Source organism: Schistocerca americana, chromosome 4, assembly GCF_021461395.2.
Source record: "Schistocerca americana isolate TAMUIC-IGC-003095 chromosome 4, iqSchAmer2.1, whole genome shotgun sequence".
NCBI lineage: Eukaryota > Metazoa > Arthropoda > Insecta > Orthoptera > Acrididae > Schistocerca > Schistocerca americana.
In genome coordinates this window covers 372764162-372789124 of record NC_060122.1, presented here as the reverse complement: position 1 = coordinate 372789124, position 24963 = coordinate 372764162, and the positions used below count along the sequence as shown (strand labels likewise).

The window sequence follows — 24963 nt, the reverse complement described above, 5'->3', positions numbered from 1 at the left end:
AGAGACAATTGCCACTTTTCGCAGCATTCAGATATCGTGTCTAAGTCATTTCGCAATTGGTTTTGTTCTTCCGAAGATGACAGCATCATCTACAAATAATCTAAGAAGTCTGCTCAGATTATCCCCTAAATCGCTTATGCAGATTAGGAACAACGGAGGGACTATAGCAGTTCCTTGGGGAACGCCAACTATCACTTCTGATTTTCCGTCGATTACTACGTACTGTGATCTTTCTAATATGAAAACACAGATCCAGTCGCATAACTGAACCGATACTCCGTAGACACGCAATTTGAAGTCTTTTCTCAGGGACCATATTTTCTGAAATCCCTACTGAAAATAAACATCAGTGATATGTGTCTGTAATTTAGCGGATTACTCCTATTTCCTTTCGTGGGTATTCGTGTGACATGTGCAACGCCCCAATCTTTTGGTATGGATCTTCCGTCGAGCGAAAGGTGGTATATGATTGCTAAGTATGGCGCTATTGTATCAGCATACTATAAAGCAACCTTATTGGTATGCTGTCTGAACCAGAAGACTTGTCTTTATTAAGTGTTTTATAAGCTACCTAACTACAGCGAGGATATTTACTTCTAAGTTACTCATATTATCAGTTGTTCTCGACACGACTCACTGAGACACAGGATTTGCCGTAAACTAACTATTACAGAGTTATATTTGCGTGTTTTCACCTGTCATTCACCTTCAGTACGAGAAGGCATCCTCAGCTCACTAGTCCACAGCTATCGTGAAGTGTCTGTCGAAGAGAGCTTAAAAGACAGCAGACAGTTTTCCTGAACAACAGTTAGAATCACTGTCAGGTCAAGCGTGCCATAAAACTGAAAGGGCTTTCAGAGGAAGGAGAGAAACCTGTTGTGACGGCGTTTATCCCTGACGTCGGTAACACATTCGCAAAAATCGGCGGAATACTCATGAATGCCGCAAAATACGATATCACCAGATGAAACCGGTATCAAACGTAGAAATTGAATTATTTGAAATTAATTGGAATTATTACAATTATTATAATATAATATAATATAATAATATATTCTAATGTAGTATATTAATATAATAATTATTTGGAACAAATTGTATCGAAAAGCTGTTGTCGGGAGAGCAGCGGAATCTCGGCATATTCGTGTATTCAGTTAGCGTCAGCCTGGCGCCGCCCAAACAGGCTACACATACAAGATAAGGGCAGTGTTAACTGAGGGCGTGACCACCGTCCCGACACGCTCAGCACGGTGACGGAGGCTGCCCCTCGGAATATGCCCAAAGATAGTAATGTTCAAACAAGTGATCCATATGCACATCAGACGGAATTTTCCAGTGGGTCCCTGATAGGGGATAATACAGGGCAGACGGGTTTGAAAGGCAAGACCTGCCACCAAGTTGAAGGACGGTACAGTAGGCGTCTGTGAAGCCACCCCTCTTTCGCTCGTTGCCAGGCTGCGGGCAGTTAGAGATATCAGCAGACGCTATCACGAGGACACGGGTTTACAGGCAGTTGACTTCAAGTGCTGCGAAGTGAGAGTTCTTCAAATGTTCAAATGTGTGTGAAATCTTATGGGACTTAACTGCTAAGGTCATCAGTCCCTAAGCTTACACACTACTTAACCTAAATTATCCTAAGGACAAACACACACACCCATGCCCGAGGGAAGACTCGAACCTCCGCCGAGATCAGCCGCACAGTCAATGACTGCAGCGCCCTAGACCGCTCGGCTAATCCCGCGCGGCGAGAGTTCTTTAGGGATCATTGAGAAAGAGGCCGCGCAGTCAGTACTGCCAGGAACAGACTTCCACAGTTATGAAATTATTATGACTTTCATTTACCCTTGGCTTTCTTGAGAATTACACCGAGTTCTGTACCCCTGACAACACTTTTCAGCTTATGGGCGAGTCACAGTTGGATGTCTGCAGGCTGCCCACGCTATCGTCCATCGTAAATAGCGTCGATTGAGGTAAGACCAAAATCATCCCTCTCGGGACACGGAGCAAACATTATGTTAAGTGTATGTTTCACCTGCCGCACAAACTCAGTCTTGTTGGAGCCTGCTACGGACGGCCTTGGGCTGTGAAAACCAGTGAGGGTAAAAACGGGCGATAGAGGAAATATGGGTGGATCATAAGATCACGGAGATAAGTAACAACTAAACAAACTGTGGTGGAGCACGACCTCTCTAATGGTCGCAGCATTAATTGTGGCGACACCAAATTGTTGAAACAGGTCAAAACGATGTGGTATTGTGTTTTAAAGGAATCTGTAGAAATCCGGCTATACGGTGAGCTGATAAAGACATCGGATTCCAACTAACTAAGGCTTGAGCGTGATCAAAGCAAAGCTACAGTATGTGGGACAATCCATTTACGCCACGCCAACTGACGAGCACACAATGTAGACCTGACTACTCAACATCAGAGGCATTCCGACCTCCGGGCAGATTAAAGCACTTCATAGGAAAAGTGAAAAGACAGACAAACAATTATCGTCCAATTTCCAAAATATTAGAAAAAGTAATACACTCAAGAGTAGCCGCACACTAAGGTAGGAGCAATTAACTTACCATTCAACAGTTTGGATTCCAGAAGGGCTGTTCGACTGCGGACGCTATCTATACATACATTCATCAGACATTACAAGTCTTAAATAATGACATACCGCCAGTTGCCGGCCGGCGTTGCCGAGCGGTTCTAGGCGCTCCAGTCTGGAGCCGCACGACCGCTACGGTCGCAGATTCTAATCCTGCCTCGGGCATGTTATCCTTAGGTTAGTTAGGTTTAAGTAGTTCTCAGTTCTAGGGGACTGATGACCTCAGCAGTTAAGTCCCATAGTTCTCAGAGCCATTTGAACCATACCGCCAGTTGGTATATTTTGTGATCTTTCCAATACGTCTGACTGTGTAGATCGCGTTATTCTCTTAGAGAAACTCAAGTTTTATGGAACTTCTGGCTTTACGCACAACTGGTTTGAAACCTATTTGACAAACAGAATGGAAAAGGTTGTGCTGAATAATTCAGTGTCGTAAATGAAGAACATTATTGTGGCTGGGGTAAAAATCGCAAAGGGAGTTCCACAGGATTCAGTTTGGGTTCACTACTGTTCCATATATATATATATATCTATATATATATCCAAATGACGTTCCTCTTAACGTTAACAAGCAGAATCGGTATTTTTTGGAAACGGTATTAGTGTTACAGTAAATCCCATTAGATGGAGAGCAACAGGAGAGTTGGTAAATGACACTTTACAAAGAATTATAAAATGGTTCTCAGAAAATGGACTCCCCCTAAATTTCGAAAAAACGCACTATATGCAGTTCTGTACAGAAAATAGTCATATCAGTAGTTGACGCAGCACATGAGAAACTAAGGTACAGTGTTCTATATGTTTCGTTGGACATGTTGATGAAAACATGAACTGGAAGAAGAATATTACTCAGCTTCTCAAACAGCTATGTTGAGCTACATTTGCTCTTATATAATTGCTAGGCTTACAAACAAACGTATCAAGTACCTGACATATTTTGCGTGTTTCTACTCACTAAGGTTTTAAGCAATAACTTTTTGAGGTAGCTGATCACTTAGAAAGAAAATATTGATCGCACAAAAGCGACCAGTAAGAATAATTAGTGGTGTTCACCCATCGATGTCGTGTAGGTAGCTCTTCAAGGAGATACGCATCTTTACTGTGCCGTCACAATACACATATTCGTTAATTAAATTCCTCATAAGTAATCCATCAATTTGAGAGGAACAGTGATGTCGATATCTACAACACTAGAGGGTAAAATGACTCTTATTGCCCAGTTAAAGCTCTGAGGAGCTCCTGGGCGACTCCTATTTCATTGACAAATTTCTGCATAAGAACTGGTAGACAGTAAAAAGAAACAAAATCCGGAGTTGCAAGATTAGGACTCAAAATAATAATGTTTTCATTAATGTTAACACTAATCATGTAAACACATCCTGTAAACTCAATCGTTGCATACCATTTTGATAAAAGAATCGGACAAATGAACTATGGAACATGTACCTAACTAAGTAACTCAACTCCTAACAAAGGCATTGTTAACCATTCGAAATGTAAGGTTGCAGACATAAACTTGTCACCTCGAAAAATCATAAATATGTAATTAATTTCTTCGTGGAGTTCCAATAAATACTGAAATCACCGTGTCACAGTACCACAGCTTGCCGCTAGAAGACCCAAAACAAAATCGTGGACTTTACTACATTTAAAGAGGAGCAACTTTGCAACAGTCCATACCGAGTTGATGAAGTGTGCACCACTTCACCACCGTTGCGTGGCGCGGACTCTCCCAATAATGTTCAACAACTTTCTGCGAAGAAACCTATATCGCAACTGAAATGGAGGCGGTGATGGTCGAAGACACTGCAACACAATCGAGGCGATAGTAGAGAAAGTGGTGATGAGTCATAGAGCATATTCCAACAGTTTTCACGACATTTTGAACAGGACCAAGGTTACTACCCGGCAGACGGGTCTGTTCACGCCTCTTCAGGATGTCCATTAAATAATTCAGCTGTGGAAATACCGCGGGGCAATCCAAATGTTTTATGTAGCCACCTGATCGTCATGGATGGGTTCTGTCTGTGTCAATATGTCCACGAGACGAAGCAACAAAGCAAGTAATGAAAATGTGTGTATTCACCATCGCTGATAAAGTCAAAGAATTCCACCAGAATCTTGCTAGGTGATACCGAGTTTTTTTGGGACATCCATGGTGTGATGCCAACAAATTCTACCCGAAAGAAGCAATCAACTGAAATTTCCTGAAGCGTTGATAGTTAAAACTTTATGACTACCTCTTTCAGGCGGTACACTTCTTATGTAATTACAGATTTCTTTACTTCATCGTCAAGGTTAAGGAGTTTAGGTCCTCTGTTACATGTAACCATAAATCCTTAGAAGTTCTCTTTACAGTTGACAGCATAATGTGCGTAGTCCACGAGTCATACGTAAGAATGATAACAACAACGAACAAACACTGATGAGCCAAAGAAACTGGTACACCTGCCTAATATCGCGTAGGGCCTCGCGAGCACGCAGAAGTGCCGCAGCAAGACTTGGCATGGACTCGACTAATGTCTGAAGTAGTGCTGTAGATAACAGCGCCATGAATCCTGCAAGGCTGTCCATAAATCCGTAACAGTACGAATGGGTGAGATCGCTTCTGAACAGCACGTTGCAAGGCATCCAAGATATCCTAATAATGTTCATACCTGGGGAGTTTGGTGGCCAACGGAAGTGTTTATAAACAGAAGAGTATTCCTGGAGCCACTCTGTAGTAATTTTGGACCTGTGGGATGTCGCATTGTCCTGCTAGAATTGCCCAAGTCCGTCGGAATGCACAATGGACATGAACGGACGCAAGTGACCAGACAGGATGCTTACGTACGTGTCACCTGTCAGAGTCGTATCCACACGATTCAGGGGTCCCATATCACTCCAGCTGCACACTCCCCACACCATTTCAAGCCTCCACCAGATTTAACAGTTCCCGGCTGACATGCAGAATCCCTGGATTCATCAGGTTGTTTCCATACTCGTACAGGTCCATCCGCTCGATACAATTTGAAACGAGACTCGCCCGACCAGGAAACATGTTTCCAGTCATCAACAGTCCAATGTCGGTGTTGACGGACCCAGGCGAAGCGTAAAGCTTTGTGTTGTGCAGTCATCAAGGGTATACGCATGGGCGTTTCGGTCAGAAAGCCCATATCGATGTTGTTTCGTTGAAAAGTTCGCAAGCTGACACTTGTTGATGACACAGCATTGAAATCTGCAGTAATTTGCGGAGGGCTGCACTTCTGTCACAGTGAACGATTTTCTCCGGTCGTCATTGCTCCCGTTCTTGCAAGATCTTTTTTCGGTCGGACCTATGTCTGAGATTTGATGTTTTACCGAACTACTGATATTCATGGCACACTCGTGAAATGGTCGTACGGGAAAATCCCCACTTCATTGCTACCTCTGAGATCCTGTGCCCCGTCCCTCGTTCGCCAACTATAAAACCACGTTCACACTCCCATAAATCCTGATAACCTGCCACTGTAGCAGCAATAACCGATCTAACAACTGCGCCAGACACTTGTTGTCTTACGTAGGCGCTGCCGACCGCAGCGCCGTATTCTGCCTGTTTACATATCTCTGTATTTGAATACGCGTGCCGATACCAGTTTCTTTGACGATTCAGAGTAATTATTACATTAATATCACATACCAACGAAAAATGGTTTTTGAAAAAGTTTTTGTTTTACTTTGATAGTTGATCTTTATAGATTTTTATGAGCTCAATCCAAATCTAGCCTTAGTGTTTTTGAGTCACCCGTAGTTTTCGAGCAATGTGCTTTTTACTGTATAGTATAAAAATCCTATGCTATACGGTAAACGGGGAAATTATTGAAACGCTTTGTTACAACATAAGCACGGTTTGTATTTACAGTAAGCTACTTAAAGCAATGATATGTGTTAATAGAGGTTTCACTTGTAAGCTGGAATTGGTTTTTATTTTCTTTCTGTTTTTTCTTCGAAGCTTCTTGTGTAGCTTTTTCTACGATTAGTGGCTTGCTGAACTTCTCGGTGAAGTGACCAACAGTAGTCCCACAGCATGTTGGTGTTCCAGCGGCCTTGGCAGCGTTTTTCCATCATTTTAATGTCCTGGTGAAAACGCTCTCCTTGCTCCTGACTAACATCTCCCATATTGTCCAGAAAGTAATCAAGGTGACTGTTCAAAAAGTGATCTTTCAGGCTCATTAAACATCCCGAAGTTTTAAACTTCTTTTACATTGTAGTTATAATAGTAACATATTCTGTGTCTTTTTCATGTCCCAAGAACTTTGTGACGACTTGCTTGAATGATACCCATGCTTCTTTCTCATTTAAGGTAGTTGTGGATTCAAAGTTAACATTAAACATCAATTTTCTAATGTCAGGTCCGACAAAGACGCCTTCTTTTAGTATAGCATCTGAAAGCTGTGGAAACGTTTCGCAGAGATACTTAAAAAATGGCCCGTATTTAGGCAAAGCATTTGCAAACTGTTTCATTAGGTCCCTATTTATATGTAGAGGTGATAGGAGTAGGTTTTTATGATGTACAAGGTTTTTGCGTAGAATACTCTTCTCAACAGGTTTTAAAGACTCCCTCACAGGCCAGTTCTTTCTGCACCAGTGTTGATCCCTAGCCCTACTGTCCCATTCACACAAGAAACATGGAAATTTGGTAAAGCCACCTTGCTGACCAAGGAGCATGCATGTTAGTTTTAGATCACCACAATCATCCAACCATGAGCAGAATTTGAAAGTTATTTGAAAGTTGTATACGCCAGGAGAAACTCAGGTCTCATATATAAAAGTTGTTAAATTCTTTAAAAAATCGCTTAATTTAATAAATTTAAATGTAAAATGTGAATAAATGGTGGGTGATACAGTTTTTTAAGTATTATATTTGGCTTTCCCACCCTAAAAAACAAAAGAATAAGGTATTTTCAGCCAAAAAGTTTTTCCATCGTTGGCCTGGGTATCCATTTTGATGTAGCCAAGGCCTTCGCCTGTGACCATTGCTATCCACACGACAGGTATGGTCTGCAGGTTGCCTGTACTCTGCTCCGCTGGAGTCACTGCCTTCGCACACCGCTCGGCAACGGTGCGCTAGAAATGGCATATTAACCATAACAGGCTGGTTGTGCCCAAAACACGTCTTTTTCGACGTGGAACACTAGCCGGACACACAGACACCTTCGAAGCTAGCTGCGCCACGAGAGGTGCTATCCCCGAGACCCGTGCTACGTGCATCCCGAACTACAATCAGAACACTATTTTGCCTCCGCGAATCACGTACCATCCAAGCATAGAGGCGATATTACTCCACTGTGTATGTATTTTGGATGTCAACTGGTTTCTCTCCCCAGTTCAGTCCGTTGAGCCACTGCAAGCAATTCCCAAGCACAAAGACCACCAAGATGTACAGCACGCAGTTCTGTCGGCAGCCTGATTTAGAGGACATGCACTGCAGCCACTGTGAGCAGCCAGCTATACCCCGGGGAACTTCGCCTCCTCCAACTTGGCCTACCTTGGACTCAATCCTCGAAGACCTTCTTATATGAAACTTAGACTATCTACTGTGCTCAGCAAGTGCCGTCACTATGCTATCGAACGTTACTGGTTATGAACTGCAGACTAAAACTGAAGAAACTGCAAAAAGGCAGGAATTGAAGGAGATGGGACCTGGATAAACTGAAAGATCCAGCGGTTGTAGAGTGTTTCAGGGGGACCGATAGGGAACAATTAACAAGAACAGCGGAAAGGAGTATGGAAGCAGAATGGGTAGCTTTGAGAGATAAAATAGTGAAGGCAGCAGAAGATCAAATAGGTAAAAAGATGTGTGCTAGAAAAAATCCTTTGGTAACACAAGAGGTATAGAATTTAATCGCTGAAAGGAGAAACCATAAACATTCAATATATGAAGCAGGTGAAAGGGAATACAAATGTCTGAAAAATGAGATTGTCAGGAAGGACAAATTGGCTAAGCAGCAATGGCTAGAGGACAAATGTAAGGATGTAGAAGCACGTATCACTAGGGGTAAGATATATACCGCCTACAGGAAAATTAAAGAGACTTTGGAGAAAAGAAAACCACTTGTATAAATCAGGTTACCCTCCATTCAGAGGCTGTTGCACGCAGTGACTGTTATATTGACTTGTAAATAATAGATTTCAGCTATCAGTCGTCCGTTTGAGATCTAGATATGTCAATAAAATTTCAAATGGACGACGGATAGCTGAAATCTATTATTTACAAAACTTGAATAAATACTAAGAGCTCAGATGGAAAACCAGTTCTAAGCAAAGAAGGGAAGGCAGAAAGGTGGAAGGAGTGTATATAAGGCCTACACAAAGGAGATGCACTAGAGGGAAATATTACGGAAATGGAAGAGCACGTAGAGGAAGATAAGGGAAGAAATTGACAAAGCACTCAAAGACCTATCTCGAAATAAGGTCCCTGGAGTAGACAACATTCCTTTAGAGCTACCGACAGCCTTGGGAGAGCCAGCTATGATAAAGCTCTTCCATCTGGTGAGGAAGATGTACGAGACAGACAAACTTCAAAAAGGATGTAATAATCCCGTTTCCAAAGAGGGCAGATGCTGACAGGCGTGAAAATCACCGAACTATCAGTTTAATGAGTCACGGAAGCATAATACTTACACGAATCCTTTACAGAAGAATGGAAAAACTCGTAGAAGCTGATCTTGGGGAAGATCAGTTTGGATTCCGGCAAAATGTAGGAACACAGGAAGCAATACTGACACTACGACTTCTCATAGAGACTGGCTAGGGAAAGGTGAACTTCCGTTTATAGCATTTGTACACTTAAAGAAAGCTTTTTAGAATGTTGACTTAACTACTCTCTTTCAAATTCTAATGGCGGCAGGGGTAAAATACAAGGAGCGAAAGGCTATTTACAATTTTTACAAAAACCACAGGGCAGTTATACGAGTCGAGGGGCACGAAAGGGAAGCAGTGGTTGGGAAGGGAATGAGACAGGGTTGTAGCCTATCTCCGATGTTATTCGATCCGTAAATTGAGCAAGCAGTAAAGGAAAGAAACGAAAAATTTGAAATAGGAATTAAAGTCGAGGGAGAAGAAATAAAATCTTTGAGGTTTGCCAACGACAATGCAATTTTGGCAGAGGCAGTAAAGGACTGGGGAGAGCAGTTGAACGGAATGGACAGTATCTTAAAAAGAGGATATAAGATGAACATGAACAAAAGCAAAACGACTATAATGGAATGTAGTCGAATTAAATGGGGTGATGCTGAGAGAATTAGAATAGAAAATGAAACTCTTAAAGTAGTAAATGAGTTTTGCTAATTGGGAAGCAAAATAACTGATGATGGTCGAAGTAGAGAGAATACAAAATGCAGACTGCAAATGGCAAGAAAATTGTTTCTGAAGAAGAGAAATTTGTTAACGTCGAGTATAAATTTAAGTGTCAGGAACTCCTTTCTTAGAGTATTTTTATGGATTGTCGCCATGTATGGAAGTGCAACATATACGACATATAATTTAGACAAGAAGAGAATAGATGCTTTCGATATGTGGTGCTACAGAAGAATACTGACGATTAGATGGGTAGATCACGTAACTAATGAAGTACTGAATAGAATTATGGAGAAGAGAAATTTGTGGTACAACCTGATCAAAAGAAGGGATCGGTTGGTAGGACACATCCTGAGACATCAACGGATTACCAATTTAGTACTGGAGGGAAGCGTGTTGGTTAAAAATCGTAGAGGAAGACCAAGGGATGAATACACTGAGCAGATTCAGAGGGATATAGATTGCAGTAGTTTCACGGAGTTGAAGAGACTTGCACTGGATATAGTAGCATGGAGAGCTGCATCAAACAAGTCTTCGGACTGAAGACCACAACAATAACAACTATCGAACGGACTTCGTCGCACTACCTGAATAGGGGCCAGAACTTATTGAATATAAGACTTATTACCCCTGTCGTAAACTAGTTCAGTGACGCCTTCAGTGATTCCTTCTGTGGAATTTACAACCTTCTGAACACCTTCATGAGCAGATACTAAATAATCTTGGGGTTTATCGATCATTAATTTGTTGTTAAGTCCTTGAGTAATGCTGAATATGTTAGTTGTATTTTTGCGTTTTTGTGTGGACAACGATATGGGACAATGAGTTATTGAGTGTGTGCAACCACGTGTGACTCATCAAATTTGCCATTGAGGTGTCTTTTTGTTGAACTCAGTTTTTCATTGTCTGATTTTTCACTGTCTGATACGGGCCCAAGGGACGAAAACCTACTCGAAGGAGACTTTACTTCAAGTGTTCTCTCATAAGCGTGTCTTACACTGTTTCCCAAAGGTATGTTTTTCTTGATCCTCCAGCAGCACAGAACACATCAGTTATTTACGGTTTCAAGCGTTTCGTCAAATCTGTTCGGGACGAGGTTACAAGTTTTCATGTTCTGTTTCATCAGTTGGTGACAATAATTGGTTTCCACGTTTTGTCCCTTTCCTTAGTGGCGACGATATCGATAGGTTGCCGTTTACACTCCCAATGTTATCAATACATCTGTAGACTTTTTTTTAACTTTTGTGCCCTTTCGCCGCCCAGGTACTAAGTGTGCTAAGCAAGTTTTCTCGTTCCATCATGGCAACTCAGGAACAAGACAAACTGAAACAGCCACAGCATGACTTGTAGCGACTTCGACAACAGCAGAGAATGCTTCTGTCAACTATAGCCCGCCCGGTCGCTGCCCAGCCCAAGGCTTTCCAGCAACTGAAGCTCAACCGGCAGCTCTTCTTCAGACACTACCCCAGGCGAGGATGGCCCTTCCTCCACCGTTTCAAGAATTCCATAAGATATAGCCATTGCGTCCTTTCATCACAAGGTTGGACCAACACTTCATGGTTTTCACAGTTCGAGGTGGCACATGACAATGCGCATTTACCTTAGCCTACTGTGATGTTCACGCCTATCTAGTTCTTCATTGTCTTAAACCTGGTGTACATACCGGAACCTTACCTTCTGTTCAGTTAAAATCACAACTTAATGCCTATTCTGCTTCACCCAACAACTTTAGGCTCACGCGCAAACTACACTCATGCTCATAAATTAAGGATAATGCTGATACATGGTGAAACAACGCTCTGGTGGGCGGTTTGATGGTTTAAATCACTTCGGGGTATGACTATGCGGTGCATTTGACCTGCGGTCGTCGCACCGTGGCGCTGGCAGTATTCCACATACGAAGAGTACGGTACAGCGAGTAAGTGTTCAGACGTTTCCGGACGTGCTAATGGTGACTGTGTGTTGAAAATGGTTCAAAGAAGGCATATTGATGACGTTATGAGGGTAGAATACAAGGGCGACTGGAGGCTGGTCAAACACAGCAGGTCGTAGCACCGGCCCTCCGTGTGTCACAAACTGGGATCTCAAGATTATGGCAACGATTCCAGCAGACAGGAAACGTGTCCAGGCGCTACAGTACGGGACGACCACAGTGTACCATACCACAAGAAGACCGATATCTCACCATCAGTGCCCGCAGACGGCCACGGAGTACTGCAGGTAGCTTTGCTCGGGACCTTACCGCAGCCACTGGTACACTTGTCTCCAGACGCGTAGTCTACAGACGACTGAACAGACAAGGAGACCTGCAAGATGCATTCCACTGACCCATATTCACAGGAGAACCTGTAAAGCCTGGTGTCAAGAACACAGTACATAATCATTGGAACAGTGGTCTCAGGTTATGTTCACGGACGAGTCCAGCTATACTCTGAACAGTGATTCTCGCCGACTTTTCATCTGGCGTGAACCAGGAACCAGATACCAACCCCTTAATGTCCTTGAAAGGGACCTGTATCGAGGTCGTGGATTTATGGTGTGGGATGGGATTATGATTGGTGCACGTACACCCCTGCCTGTTTTTGACAGAGGAACTATAACAGGTCAGGTATATTGGGACGTCATTTTGCACCAGTATGTCCACCTTTTCAGGGGTGCAGTGGGTCCCACCTTCCTCCTGATTGATGATAACGCACGGCCCCACTGAGCTGCCACCATGGAGGAGTACCTTGAAACAGAAGATGTCAGACGAATGGAGTGGCCTGCCTGTTCTCCAAACCTAAACACCATCGAGCACGTCGGGATGCTCTCGGTTGACGTATCGCTACACGTCTTCAAACCCCTACGATACTTCAGGAGCTCCGACAGGCACTGCTGCAAGAATGGGAGGCTATACCCCAGCAGCTGCTCGACCACCTGATCCAGAGTATGCCAACCCGTTGTGCGGCCTGAGTACGTGTGCATGGTGATCATATCCCGTACTGATGTTGGGGTACATGCGCGGGAAACAGTGGCGCTTTGTAGCGCTTGTGTTTCGGGACGGTTTTTTCAACTTATCACCAATACCGTGGACTTATAGATCGGTGTCGTGTGTGTTACCTACGTGTCTATGCTATTAGCGCCAGTTTTGGGTAGTGTCACTTTGTGTGGCACCACATTCTTCAATTAACCTTAATTTATGAGCATGGGTGTACAATTTCCAGGGCGTCTGCCACGACGCAATTGGACTCACTGCCAGTCCTCAGCACTAATACACATTTTACAAATTTCAAGTAGTCTTCAACGACACATGAGTACTTCCTGCTAGTTTTCAGTGCTCATACGCACAATAAAAGTTCAAAGTCGTCCACAATGACGGAACAGATCTACATGATGGCCCTGCCTTCTTCTTGAATTCTTTATTCTGAAGCGCACGCTCCATTCCCGTGATGTCAGCCACGAAGTTCCTGGCCTCCTGACCCGTCCCTATCATTGTAAACTAATTGGAATCCCACTACCCTTCAGTCACCACAGGGCCAACATAGAACCTTTAAGCGTAACCATTTGCTGCTTTCACACGATCAGACGTGCTCTGGGTACAACACATTTTCAAACTACCACTACAAAGTGTTCTCGAAATACTTTCTTCAAAATGTGGAACTTTACTGTGGCGCCGATTCCAGCACTCAGTCCCATAGCGGACACATTCTCTCATTTGGAGACTGATTTCTTTTCTGTTTTGTTTCCGATACCTTCTGCGCGGACATGTACCTTCTACACGGCCATGCACTGTGTCTGTATCCACTCCGTACGATGGTGGCATTTCTCCACTGTCCACAGACGCCCCCGGCAGCATGTCAGTTTGTGTTTTATCGCTGTTACACAATCACACATTGATGCTCCAGTTCCAGTACTAGTTTCTGCACTCTGTATGTGTGCCGTTGCAGTGGCAGATAATTTGAGTGTGACACCCAGTCCTCCCGCCGCACGAGTAGTGCAAGACTACGTGTTTTTCCTTGCTCCGTCACCTGCTGCCCACCAGAGGAGCCAAGAACATTGTATGTGGGGGTGGCTCGTCCTTGAATGTACATCCCTCTGCAGGCGCCGTGTCTGGCTTCCACCGACGACTGCTTATGCGAAATATGCTAGCTGCCAGGGCTAGGTGGTGTCGTAAACGTACCATTGGATTATCTGCAGGAGCCCGTTCTTTGACAGAAACTATGAGGAATTTTGATAATGCACAACAATTTTACGACTGACGAAAGACATATCAGACATTTGGCTGCAGCAGGACACTGAGTGAACCAAACAGCGACAAATGAACATTTGACAAGATATTGCAGTACCTGTATTATTCCGAATCACGATGCTAAGTTCCTTGAACAGCCACTGGGACGACTATAACCGTTATGAAAGATATGAAATGTATTCACAGTTGTAAATATGGGCTACCATCAGCTGTATAATGGAATAACGGCAATGAAAATTTGTGCCGGACCAGAACTCGAACCTGGATTTCACGCTGATTGCGAGAGGTTGCCTTGCCTTCAGTCTATCTGTGCACGACTACGGCCAGGCCCAAACTTCCGTCATCTCCAAACTGTGCTCGTACATCCATTACGTATATTCCAGCACAGGGGAGACATTTACTTTAATGTCTCTTGTCCAGTGTCAGTAAATAAATACGATACTGCGCAAGAGACTTTCAAGTAAAATGTCCCCCCGTACAGGAACATAAATAATGCATGTACGAGTACAGGTTTTAAACACATGGTTGACGACACATGGCAGTTTGGGTGTTGGCCGTGAGTCGCGATCGGATAGCCTACTGATAAGGCGACCGGTCGCGATAAGCGGGAAACTCGGGTTTCAAAAAATGGTTCAAATGGCTCTGAGCACTATGGGACTTAACATCTGAGATCATCAGTCCTCTAGAACTTAGGACTACTTAAACGTAACTAACCTAAGGACATCACACACATCCATGCCCGAGGCAGGATTCGAATCTGCGACTGTAGCGGTCGCGCGGTTCCAGACTGTAGCGCCTAGAACCGGTCGGCCACTCTGGCCGGCCCCGGGTTTAAGTCCCGGTTCAGCACAAATGTTCATTGTCATCATTCCACTATACAGCTGAAGTTAGTCCATATTCGGAACTGCGAATACATTTCATGCAATGAAAATTTGTTCGGACAGGAAGTTGTTCCCAGATTTCGCGCTTTAAGCGAGCGGTCGCCTTAACTGCGTCGGCTGTCCGAGAACGTCCCTCGGCCGACTCAAATCCATTTGCTCGCAGCCTAACTGTATACCTGCAGGAGTTCGGATACTATTGTGCATCCGCGCTGAAATATCTGTTTACAAAAATAAAGACGAGTGTCCGTTTGTTCGTTTGATTGTTTGTGCGAGGTTTGCCTGGAAAGTAAGGCACCGCATCTTTTTTCTCAGCCAAAGGCAGTGCTACGAATGTGAAACGTTACGTATGTATTATTTAAAGTTTACTGAGAGAGTGCGCCAAGTTTCCGTCACTGCTGACAGATAGCTTAGCTGCAGGACAGTTTCAAAATGGCGTCTGTAGGTGATGTACGTTACAACCAATGTGCCGTCATTGAATTTCTCACTGCAGAGAAAAAAACTTTGGAGAATATTCGCAAACGCTTGTGCAAAGTCTGTGGAGCATCTGCTGTCTAGCCGGCCAGGGTGGCCGAGCGGTTCTAGGCGCTACAATCTGGAACCGCGCGACCGCTACGGTCGCAGGTTCGAATCCTGCCTCGGGCATGGATGTATGTGATGTCCTTAGGTTAGTTAGGTTTAAGTAGTTCTAAGTTCTAGGGGACTGATGACCTCAGAAGTTAAGTCCCACAGTGCTCAGAGCCATTTGAACCATCTGCTGTCTAAAGAAACACAGTCAGTCGCTGAGCACGGAGGGTGAGGCCATCAGAAGGCCGTTCGGCAGAGCTCCATGATTTACAGCGGTCGCTGAGACCATCCACGGCTGTCACACCCGACATGTTGCAACGAAGTGAAATCAGTCGCGAGGACAGACGCCATTCGTGGAAGACTTTTGGAGGACGATGAGGGGCTGATTCACACAGTGAAGCACTGGCTCTGCCACCTGAACACAGATTGGTACTGAAAGAGGATATACACTTCCTTGTTTCGCGCTGGAGAAAGGCTGTAGAACGGGATGGAGATTACGTGGAAAATTAGGGTGTGTAGATAAAACATCATTCTTTCGTGTGGTTAAATCTCATTGTGTTCAATAGTTGGAGAACATATTGTTGGAGAAAAAAATGCGGTGCACTACTTTCTGGGCAACCCTCGTAATTCACACAAATCTGCAGTTTTTTTTTTCGATCTTGATAAAATTTTGCACATTTTATCATAAAGACAACAGTAAGATCACTGTCTACTTAAGATTTTGCAATCTGACTTGTAACATGTAAGTTTGTTATCAAAAGTCTGTAAAAGTTCTTGGTGGATTTACTTCAAATTTCTGCACGAGCTGTTGTTACCAAACATCACGAAAAGTACTTGACCGATTTACTTCAAATTTCCATATTCAGATGAAACAACGAAGAAAATTAATGAAAAATTAAATGCCTAACAAACGAAATATATCGCACTAAACTGACTGTACTTCCAATAGCGAGAATAAATTACAGTGCAGATACTCGCCTTGGATGTCACTAGATCGCGGCCCGAGCAAAAGCTTGAGAATTTCGCAGAAACATGATCGAAAACTCTTTTTTGTTGACTGATTCCCATTGCTACAAATGACGTATAGCCTAGAAGATATTTTAGTCCGCGTTCCACAATTTTTTTTTTTTTTTTTTTTTTTTTTTTTTTTGTTATTAAAGCCCACAGTGCTGCACAAACGTTAACGCATGTCTTGGATACTGTACAAACAAAAGTCACTAGATCGCGGGCCGATCAAGAAATTGAACAGAATCCGAGACTGATCACCAACTAAAATTCTTTTCATATTGGTAAAGACGTATTCATTCGTCGCATTCCGTTGACACCCAGTGATTCAACCATTCCCCTTGATTTAAAGCGATTGCAATTTCCCATGTGGCTTGCATTCGCTATTAGTATCAACAACGCACAGAGCCAGTCATTTCATGTGGCAGATGTTAAACATCCCAGGCAACGCCTGGCATTGCAGGTAGTATATTACGTATATGGATGGTGTGTCTACTTTCAGTTACAGATGTTCGAAATAACATACATAAATCTGCCACTGTAAGGGACAAAATGTTTTGTTTCATTAAAATTGGTTAATTTTTAATTAAATTATAAACAGCATGCAATAGGGAGTTAACTTCCACCGTCCCTGTATACAACAGCTAAGTTGTTTGTAAACCCACCGTGTGGAATTACTTATCCAGGTCCTTGAAGTGGCAATATGCCTGATAACCCAACTGTTACCCAAAACTTACGCCACCGATCAGCATCGCCGTGACACCGCACAGGACGGCTCCCAACCACATGACCCCTTCCTTTTCTACAGTATGAAGACTACACTGGCACCAAAAAGTATGGGCACCGACCCCTTTCCGTATCTAATACAAAATACATAAATACTAGGAACATTATACGTATACCATTAACCCTAATTCAATAAAGGAAGTTATTTGTATATTAAAATATTTTCCCAAGACAACAGAAACACTTGAAATCAGTTAAATGAGGATTTTATCCTGCTCAGAAAAGAATTGGCATACTATAGTATGTTTGTTGTTGTATTTAACAGACAGCTCCGCGCGTACCACACTTATACAACTGAAGTTGACAAACTGTTCAGTCGCTTGCCTGACGGCCAGTTTAACGGACATTCACTTGCCACAATGGGACCAAAAGGGAAGGAGCATTCCGTGTCGTTCCGTAACAAGGCCGTTTTATTACATTTGCAGGGTAAACGTTACCATAAGATTCGTAAAGAACTCTCTGATAATTGTACAACACAGCGGGCAATCATTAAGAAGTTTCAAGAGACTTGTAGAGCAGACAATAAACGCAGATCCGGACGTCCAAGATTTCTTACATGTAGGGAAAGTCGAAGGACAGTTCGTCTTTCACAGAAAAAGTCCTTTACAAGAGCAAGGATGTTTGTATCGGGCATCGAGCCGCCGTTCAACAAATAGGTCAGTGTTCAAACTATTTAGGAATGTTTTGAGCGTAGTTCATACTTATGACAGATCTCTCAGAAGAAAGACATTTATTTTGGAAGGTAACAGAAGAAAACGCTTGCCTCTCGCTAAAGATTATTTTCAATAAACCGAATGAATTTTGGAATACTGTGCTATATTATGACGAATCCAATCTTAACCCGTGTAGATCTGACGGAAAGAGAAACGAGTGGAGCAAACCAAATACAGAGCTCCAGTCGCAACCTGTCCAACCTACAGTAAAACATGGAGGAAGAAGCATAATGGTCTGGAGATCCTTGGAGCCTCTGGTGTTGGTGAGCTGCCGATTACTGTCATGAATCACCATACATGTATCGATGTGTTGCAGACAATTTACATAGCAGCGCGCAAAAGCTGGATCTTGATGGCGTCTTTCACTTTGAACAAGACAACGACTCTAAACAAATGGCTCTGAGAACTCGGGAGTGGTCGATATATAATGCTCCAAGAAGGGTTTTTCACTCCACCATAGGCCCCTGATCTTAACCCGATAGAGCATGTCTGAGCACAAAAGTTCGAAAACGTCATTCTACAGGGAAGCGAGAATTTCAGACGGTGTTGATAGAGGAATGGTTGAAGATCTCACAAGATATTACTAGCAACTTGGTTCATTCCAAGCCAGGACGTCTACAAGCTATTATCAGTGCTAACGGTATGCCAACAGGATAGCAGAATTGCGTTACGTGAATTAGACTTTAACTATATTTTTCTGTAGGTGTTCCAATGCTTTTTTGATGCGTAGAGCAGTTAACAACTTTTTGGAAAATAATGCATGAGAATATCAGAAGTAATGCCCAATAATTTTATTGTCAAATACACTCCTTGAAATGGAAAAAAGAACACATTGACACCGGTGTGTCAGACCCACCATACTTGCTCCGGACACTGCGAGAGGGCTGTACAAGCAATGATCACACGCACGGCACAGCGGACACACCAGGAACCGCGGTGTTGGCCGTCGAATGGCGCTAGCTGCGCAGCATTTGTGCACCGCCGCCGTCAGTGTCAGCCAGTTTGCCGTGGCATACGGAGCTCCATCGCAGTCTTTAACACTGGTAGCATGCCGCGACAGCGTGGACGTGAACCGTATGTGCAGTTGACGGACTTTGAGCGAGGGCGTATAGTGGGCATGCGGGAGGCCGGGTGGACGTACCGCCGAATTGCTCAACACGTGGGGCGTGAGGTCTCCACAGTACATCGATGTTGTCGCCAGTGGTCGGCGGAAGGTGCACGTGCCCGTCGACCTGGGACCGGACCGCAGCGACGCACGGATGCACGCCAAGACCGTAGGATCCTACGCAGTGCCGTAGGGGACCGCACCGCCACTTCCCAGCAAATTAGGGACACTGTTGCTCCTGGGGTATCGGCGAGGACCATTCGCAACCGTCTCCATGAAGCTGGGCTACGGTCCCGCACACCGTTAGGCCGTCTTCCGCTCACGCCCCAACATCGTGCAGCCCGCCTCCAGTGGTGTCGCGACAGGCGTGAATGGAGGGACGAATGGAGACGTGTCGTCTTCAGCGATGAGAGTCGCTTCTGCCTTGGTGCCAGTGATGGTCGTATGCGTGTTTGGCGCCGTGCAGGTGAGCGCCACAATCAGGACTGCATACGACCGAGGCACACAGGGCCAACACCCGGCATCATGGTGTGGGGAGCGATCTCCTACACTGGCCGTACACCACTGGTGATCGTCGAGGGGACACTGAATAGTGCACGGTACATCCAAACCGTCATCGAACCCATCGTTCTACCATTCCTAGACCGGCAAGGGAACTTGCTGTTCCAACAGGACAATGCACGTCCGCATGTATCCCGTGCCACCCAACGTGCTCTAGAAGGTGTAAGTCAACTACCCTGGCCAGCAAGATCTCCGGATCTGTCCCCCATTGAGCATGTTTGGGACTGGATGAAGCGTCGTCTCACGCGGTCTGCACGTCCAGCACGAACGCTGGTCCAACTGAGGCGCCAGGTGGAATTGGCATGGCAAGCCGTTCCACAGGACTACATCCAGCATCTCTACGATCGTCTCCATGGGAGAATAGCAGCCTGCATTGCTGCGAAAGGTGGATATACACTGTACTAGTGCCGACATTGTGCATGCTCTGTTGCCTGTGTCTATGTGCCTGTGGTTCTGTCAGTGTGATCATGTGATGTATCTGACCCCAGGAATGTGTCAATAAAATTTCCCCTTCCTGGGACAATGAATTCACGGTGTTCTTATTTCAATTTCCAGAAGTGTATTTTAATAGGAAACAAAACAAAAAAATAACAAATTAACTTATATCTTTTACCAATTTTTCTACATAGTTACCAACACATTTCTTCCATCGTGGCACCAGATTCAATATGCCTTCTTCTTAGAAGTCCGTTTGGTTGAAGCATAGCCAGCTGTGGACTGCTGATTTCACTTTTGCATCTGTCACAAAGCGTTGGCCGGCTAGGAAATTTCTTCATGGGACCAAACAGTTGAAGGCCCGACGGTGCAAGATTCGGACTGAATGATGATGGACTCTGGAGAACCTAAAACCCGAATCTGGCGACCTTCTCACAAACCGGAGCAGCAAAATGGGGGCAAGCATTTTCATGAAGAAGTCTGACACCGTCAGTGTTAATGTTGCGACGTTTGTCACGAAGGGCGCAACGCAACTTAATGAATTTTTAATGTAGGCTGCAACATTCATTATGATCTCGTGTTTAGCAAAGTCCGCTAGTAACACACCAGGCATATCCTAGAACACTGTCGCAAACACTTTCCTGGTAGACTAACACACTTCGATTTTTTTCGTACTGAGGAACCAGCATCTTTCCACTCCAAAGAGGCCAGCTTGCTTTCTGGTGTGTAGTGGCACGCCCACGAAGTTTTAGTGTAGGCTGCAACATTCACGTTGGTCTTGTGTTCAGAAAAGTCCACCAGTAACACACCTGGCATATCCTAGAATACTGTCACAAGCAATTTCCTGACAGACTAACACACTTTGGCTATTTTTCGTACTGGGGAACTAGCACCTTTCGACTCCATAGAGACCAGCTTGGTTTTGGGCGTGTAGTTGCATGCCACGACTCTTCAGGGTGACGATTCTTTCCAGAAAGTCGTGACCTTCTGCGGCATGGCGCGTAAAGTGATCCAAGTTTGTCATCGTTTGCACGTCTTTGTGGTTGTCTGTCAATTTCTTAGATATCCAGCGAACACTAATTTTAGGAAATTTCAACGTGTCGTGAACAACACCGTGCACCGCACCATAGGAAACGTTGAAATGCTGCGATAAGGTTCAAGGCTGTACCCTCCAGTCGTTCAAAATTACTGCCTCAATGACTCTGATGTTATGCTAGGTTGCAGCTGTTACCGGCCGCCCAGAGCGTGACGAATTACTGAGGTTCACGTGGCCCTCTTGGAACAATGACACCACCTGGAGACATTACTACAGTCCATACAGCCAATCCCATACTCACGCATGTCCCTGTGAACTTCACTCAGTGTATGCCCTTTGGCCAAAAATATCTAACTACACTGTGAGAGAGGGCAAGTTACTCTCTCACCTATTTTACGTACATCGAAAATTATTAAAGATTTTGTTACAACCTGACGCACCTTGAGCAAGACTCTAGAAAGTTAATGGCCTGAGAAGAAGTTGGTGGTGCCTGGTAGGGCGCTAAAAGCATGAGGTATTTTTACTGTTCTTAGCTCACAGAAACGGCATGTTGGCAGTTGGAAGCACTTGGTGGAGAACCCATCCCTCAGAAAATTTGCCAGACAGGCCCACAGCCATACAGGGCAGACAGAGCAACCCCTCGTCATGACAGGTCTTCAGCAGAACAATGCCACGATACCTGCATTGGCGCCAGCTGAAGCCTGGGCTAAGGGCGACAGACTGAAGGAACGCATCTACACAGTGGAGTCGTAAACCAGGCATTGTGTGCAGAGCCACATGTAATAAATATTCGCAAGTTTTCGTGTTCACTGTTATGTAAATAGGTCTGTGACCCACTTACATCTGCTGCCTCGGTTGTATAAGAAACTCCGGTGTCTGAGAAACGTTTGCAGATAGAATCTTTACTACACATCATAGCTAACAAGCTCCAAGGCACAGGCGATTTAGATCAAGATCTTATCTGTTAGCTTGTTGGCATGGAAAGCGACACAACTTCAGAGAAAATCATCTTCCCCCTTTGCAAAATCTTTAAAAAAGCCAGTAATTGGTGGTTTCTCTTTTTCCCAGAGACGCATGTTTCTTAACTCTTGCCCTGGCTCTGCTGCCATATGGGAGGGGAGATTTAGCGCCTCTGGAACCCCATGATTGCCTCAAGATGGCGTGAAGGCGGTATCGTTCGTGCACTTTGCGGGAATACGGAATATTTTCTGGAGAGGTGCGAGGCTCTTGGGTGCTGGACTTTGGTCTGGTAAGAGACTTCTGGTCGATGCTCTGGCATGTGTGGTTGTTGGTTGAGACCTGTCCTGAGAATGTCTTCAGTTGCGAGTAGTTTAGACTGGGGAGCCTGTGCTGAAGTTCTTACTGTACCGACAGTGTGGCTTCAAACGTCTCTGACTACTCGTTTGCCGAGGGTACACTTGTGAGTTTTTGGTTTACCAGTCTTGACGTTTGATATCCTTGTACGCTCTGTTGTATAAGTGAGCCAAATTGGTCCTTTGTGCAACCAGCGAAAGGGTGTGTGACACACTGAAATCTACCGTGATTTCATGACACTGGTAGAGAGCAAATTGCGATCCGTGAGCCTGATCACTAGACTGTGAGGTTTTTGCACTTCTTTCGTGGCAGCGATCGATTCACAGATGCGCCTCACGTCTCGCCCCCACCGCACACATCTCGCCAGCTGCAAGTTACATCGCCACACGAAGCAAACAGAGTAACGTACTGCCCCTCCGGCCTTCTCAGAGAGTACAGATCTCAATCGCCACTTGCCCTCAGGTTCAGCGTCAGATCAATTTAGATAGCGTTATCCACATTTTTAGGGCCAGAGTACTTGTCTCACTCCTGTCCCCAGGATCCTTGCCTATTGTGGTCTTAAACCCATGTTAGTTGTTCAAAGTATTCAATCAATGAATTGTTTAGCATATTTTATGTCTGGGTTGTTTGTTCATTTGAAAAATAAATGTTGCCAGAACTCTAGTAAATTTTGCTTCATTCTCAATCATTTATACAGCCCTCACATGGTTCACTTTCAACTACTCCTCACGTTATGATGACAGTAATATTCGCACAATATTTGTTTTTTAGTCTAGGCTCCCCTCGTTAGAGCTGCACATGTAAACAAAAATGCCTTCTATAGCACAAACTTCAAACTATCTCGTCGTGAAATTTTAACGTATCAGCTGCAGAAGCAAGGGAGGAAAAATTATTGCCCGTTACTGTCTGATTCTCCTTCGTATTTTTGTTATAGGAAACCAATTTTACTATAAAAACCTTATGTTTACAACTGCGCATTTAAGTAAATGTAATACTGTCTTGTATGTAAAATACAGCGTGAATAGTAATAAAAGCAACAAACTGCAGGGACGGATTACTGACTGGAAATGCAACGTTGCCACGGTAGATGGTGCTGACGGATGACAGTACCTCTGACCATGTACTGTGCATTCCATGTGTGTTTCAGGTGTATGATTGACGCAGCGCACTGTAAGCAGCAAAATGGGCCGGTTGCATATCGGGAACAAGTCGAGATAGTGTACGGCCAAGCAGATAAAAACGGTCGAGAGGCAACACGATTAAACAAAAACAAATACCATCACAGACACCAACCACATCACACAACATTTCAAGCCCGTTTTGGGCGCTTGTGTGATCATAGGTACCTTCAGAGAGACGAACGTGAATCTTTGGAGAACCAATTTCTACTGGACATTGAGGTGAGCCCTAGTACAAGCTCCAAACAAGTGGCCCGCCAACATGGTGTAAGTTAAATTATGGTAATTTGTTTCCTGTATGACAGCCGCTATTGTCACTATCACCTGTAACACACAAGGAACACATGGCGCCTGGTGTGAAGAACAGTCATCCGCCAGCGCCATCCACCGTGGAAACGGTGCCTTTCCGGGCACTTACTCATAAGACCCTCCTTCCTCCATTTCCAGTCAGGAACCTGTCCCTGTAGTTTGTCGGTTCTATTAATGTTCTCTTTGTACAGGGTGATTCAAAAAGAATACCACAACTTTAGGAATTTAAAACTCTGCAACGACAAAAGGCAGAGCTAAGCACTATCTGTCGGCGAATTAAGGGAGCTATAAAGTTTCATTTAGTTGTACATTTGTTCGCTTGAGGCGCTGTTGACTAGGCGTCAGCGTCAGTTGATGCTAAGATGGCGACCACTCAACAGAAAGCGTTTTGTGTTATTGAGTACGGCAGAAGTGAATCGACGACTGTTGTTCAGCGTGCATTTCGAACGAAGTATGGTGTTAAACCTCCTGATAGGTGGTGTATTAAACGTTGGTATAAACAGTTTACAGAGAATGGGTGTTTGTGCAAAGGGAAAAGTTCTGGACGGCCGAGAACGAGTGATGAAAATGTAGCACGCATCCAGCAAGCATTTGTTCGCAGCCCAGGAAAATCGACTCGCAGAGCTAGCAGAGAGCTGCAAATTCCACAATCAACTGTATGGAGAGTCCTACGAAAAAGGTTAGTTATGAAACCTGAATGTCAACTACCCGAGGCGATGGATCGGCCGCCAGGCAGCCCGTGACAGAGCACTTCATCACTGGCCTCCAAGAAGCCCTAATCTTACCCCCTCCGATTTTTTCTTATGGGGGTATGTTAAGGATATGGTGTTTCGGCCACCTTTCCCAGCCACCATTGATGATTTGAAACGAGAAATAACAGCAGCTATCCAAACTGTTACGCCTGATATGCTACAGAGAGTGTGGAACGAGTT

At 44.4% G+C, this 24963-nt stretch overlaps 1 protein-coding gene across 1 annotated transcript in view; it reads right to left on the bottom strand.

The window, feature by feature from the left end:
- LOC124613494 (esterase 6-like) overlaps positions 1-24963 on the bottom strand; it is a 145978-nt gene that overhangs the window by 64230 nt on the left and 56785 nt on the right. The window lies entirely within an intron of this gene.